Raw genomic sequence first — 3804 nt, 5'->3', positions numbered from 1 at the left:
TGCTCCCCACTCCCCATGAGACTGAGGTGGTTTGTTTGTTTGTTTGTTTGTTTGTTTTAAGACAGAGTACTCGCTGTCTCTGTTGCCCAGGCTGGAGTGCAGTGGCGTGATCTCGGCTCACTGCAACCTCCACCTCCCGCGTTCAAGCAATTCTCCTGCCTCAGCCTCCCAAGTAGCTGGGACTACAGGTGCTTGGCATCACACCTGGCTAATTTTTGTATTTTTAGTAGAGGGGGGGTTTCACCATGTTGGCCAGGCTGGTCTCGAACTCCTGACCTCAACTGAGCTACCCACCTCAGCCTCCCAAAGTGCTGGGATTACGGGAGTGAGTCACCATGCCTGGCCGAGACTGACTGCTTTTTGAAATGCTTGCTTCTCCCTGGCCCCCAGCCTATCACTAGTTCTGTTTAACCTGCAGTTTTACCCCCACATCTACCAGCTCTTCCTCACCTTCCCGCCGTCTGGACTTGACAGTGGCCACCTGAGGGTCTCCTCTCGTCTACCCCATCCACCGCACCCAGCTCCCAGTGCAGACCCCAGACTGATCTTTTGAAAACACGATCTATTGTCTTCCCCTCCATCCTATCGAAGACCCTCAGATGGCTTCCAACCCAGCTAAGAATAAAGCCCAAAGTCCTGTGTTTGCTTCTATAGCTCATATATTAAAATTGGAGCAATACAGAAATTAGCATGGCCCCTGCATAAGGATGATACGGAAATTCATGAAACAGTTCATATAAAAAAAAAAAAGAAAAAAACCCCAAAGTCTTAACAGTGGCCCAAGAGGCCCTGCCCTCCTTGCCTGCCTGTGAAGTCCCTGGTACTCTCTCCTACCAGCCTCTTTTTGCCACTGGCACCCCACGGGCACCCCACTCCCTGCGGCAGCCTGTGCATGCTGTTCCTCTGCCTGCACCAGTCCCTAAATCCAGCGTACCCCCATTCATCCTTGGGACCTCACTCATGAGTGCCACTTCCTCTGGGAAGCCCTCTCTGATCACTCCCATCCAGGTCATGTGCTGTGTCCCTACCGGAAGCTCTAGGGGACTGTTGGTTGCCTTGCTCACTAAGGTTGTTGGTAGAATTCAGTTCCTTGTGGTTGTAGGACTAAGGTCTTGTTTCTTTTCTGACAGCCAACTAAGGGCTGTTCCCTGCTTCTAGGGACTGTGGCATCCTTTGGCTCATGGCCCCCTTACTCCATCTGCAAAACCAGCAATAATGAGCTGAGTCCTTCTCACATCACATTTCTGTCTTTGCCTCTATCATCTTTCTCTAACACAGCCAGGAAGGGTTATCTGCTTTTAAGGACTCATGTGATTAGATTGGGCCCACCCTGATAATCCAGGATAATCTTCCTATCTCAAGATCCATACTCTCGGGATTAGAATGTGTGAACATTTGGCTGGGCGCACTGGCTCTCACTTAAAATCCCGGCTCTTTGAGAGGCTGAGGCAGGAGGATCACTTGAGCTCAGGAGTTTGAGACCAGCCTGGGCAACACAGCGAAGGAGAAAACCCATCTCTACAAAAGATACAAAAATTAGCTGGGCATCGTGGAATGCACCGGTAGTCCCGGGAGGCTGAGATGGGAGAATCTCTTGAGCTGTGGTTGGGCCACTGCATTCCAGCCTGGGTGACAGGGTGAGACCCTCTCCTAAATTAACAAAGTAGAACGTATGGACATTTTAGAGGACTATGAGTCTGCCACCACACCCCCACGCCTAAGCAACCACTAGACTATATTACCACACGCTGAACTCAGTCACCTCCTAACTGTGGGACCCTGAACCCCTCTCTCCACACTGAGTGCTCACTTGAGCTCCAGACCAACAGACTACCTGAAACTAAAGTCATCCTCCTCCCCCTCTTTAAACACACCCACAGGTACACAGGGTCCATCTCCGGCCACAGGCAACACCTCTCCCAGTTGTCCCACCTGCAAGCAGGTGCCGAGTTGAGCTTCCCCCAGTTCCTGCACAGCTGAGGAAGAGTGTGCGGGGCCCCATGCTGCCTGGCCCCAGGGTTGGAGGTAAAACCCAAAGACAGTGGACACGGAAACAGCATAGAGGGTGGAGCCTGGAGTTCCTGGCTGGAAGGAACTCAGGGACAGGCAAGTACCTTGAAATAATGTTCGTGTAAGAGTTGAAGAAACAAGGAAAAAACATGAAAAGTGGCTTACCAGTCAAAGACAGGTTTATTTTGGAAAATAAAACTGAGAGGGGCTTCTGGCCAATTTCGGTCAGCAGCATTTTCTCTTACAGACTAAGGGTATTTAAGGGTTCTGGGAGGGCGCTTATCGCAGGCAAGGAATGTTTGTGTATGGAGGAGAGTTTTACTGCATGCTGGGAATGTCTGTGGTCAGAGGGAAGGTTATCTCGGGGCTGGCATGTCTCTGGTCGGACAGGGGTGTTTATCTTAGTGTTGGAATGTTTTTCGTTGGAGGTATCATTTGTGGTTTATGGTCATGCTGACATTAGCCATTAGGCTGATGTTTTGGGGTTGGATTTAGGCGGTTTCTAATCAAGGAGAACTTAAAATGGCGATGCTTGTCCAAGATGGTGACACTCCTGCTCTGTCAGTTAGCAAGAATCATATCATCCTCACTGGGTGCCTATTGTCGTGTGGGATGGAAGGAGGACATGAGAGGGGGTCTGTGGTCAGCAGAATAGCACCCCCTAAAGATAACCACTTCCTAATCCCCAGGACCTAGGGTGACATATTCATATATGTGCTCATATACGTCACCCTACATGGCAACGGGGAATTGGGGTGGTAGATGGCGTTGAGGTTGTGAACCCGCTGACTTTGAGATGGGAGATTCCCCCTGGATTATCCAGGTGAGCCAATGCAATTTAAGGGAACTTAAAAATGCAAGAGGGAGGCAAAAGAGAGAGTCAGGGAGTCAGAAAAAGAGATGAGCACAGAAGCTCTTCACTGTCACTTCCCAAATAAGTTTCATCAAATGCTGGGGCTACAGGATAGTAACAGATGACAGGCAAAAGAACAAGGCCAGGCGTGGTGGTTCACACCTCTAATCCCAGCACTTTGGGAGGCCAAGGTGAGAGGACTGCTTAACCCAGGAGTTCAAGACCAGCCTGAACAACATAGCAAGACCCTGTCTTTATTTTTTTTTTTTAAAAAAAAAATTGTTTTTTTAGACGGAGTCTCACTCTGTCACCCAGGCTGAACTGTAGTGGTGCAATCTCGGCTCACAGTAACCTCTGCCTCCCAGGTTCAAGCAATTCTCCTGACTCAGCCTCCTAAGTAGCTGGGATTACAGGCATGTGCCACCACACCTGGCTAAGTTTTGTATTTTTAGTAGAGATGGGGTTTCAGCATGTCTCAAACCCATAACCTCAAGTGATCCACCTGCCTCGGCCTCCCAAAGTGCTGGGATTACAGGCATGAGCCACTGTGCCCGGCCCAAAAATTAAAAAAATTAAAAAAATTTAATTAGCTGGGCATGGTAGCACGTGCCTGTAGTCCCAGCTACTCAAGGAACTAAGGTGGCAGGATTGTTTGAGTCCAGGAATTTGAGGTTACAGTGAACTACGATTGTAACACTGCACTCCAGCCTGGGTGACAGAGTGAGACCCTGTCTCACAAATAAATAAACAAACAAAAAAAATCACTGGAGTCCATTTGAGAGATATCCATTTTAGATCACGGGGCCTCTCAGAGCCTTTGATGTGCTTTCTTACTCTCTAATTCTCCAAGGAAGGATATGGGGGCTAGTCAGAAAAATCTGCAATGTTTCTCAAACTTCATTGGCCGTAGAACCTTTTTTTCTCAGAACTGCCATTGCCAG

At 49.1% G+C, this 3804-nt stretch overlaps 1 non-coding gene across 1 annotated transcript; it reads left to right on the top strand.

Moving 5' to 3' along the window:
- Positions 1 to 638: 638 nt before the first annotated feature.
- LOC126944765 (U6 spliceosomal RNA) lies at positions 639 to 742 on the top strand. The gene has a single exon (XR_007722170.1). It is a non-coding gene; the product is annotated as a U6 spliceosomal RNA (small nuclear RNA).
- Positions 743 to 3804: the final 3062 nt, after the last annotated feature.

The sequence above is a fragment of the Macaca thibetana genome, chromosome 1, assembly GCF_024542745.1.
Source record: "Macaca thibetana thibetana isolate TM-01 chromosome 1, ASM2454274v1, whole genome shotgun sequence".
NCBI lineage: Eukaryota > Metazoa > Chordata > Mammalia > Primates > Cercopithecidae > Macaca > Macaca thibetana.
The sequence above is the reverse complement of the archived record's forward strand: the minus strand, read 5'-3'. Positions and strand labels throughout refer to the sequence as shown.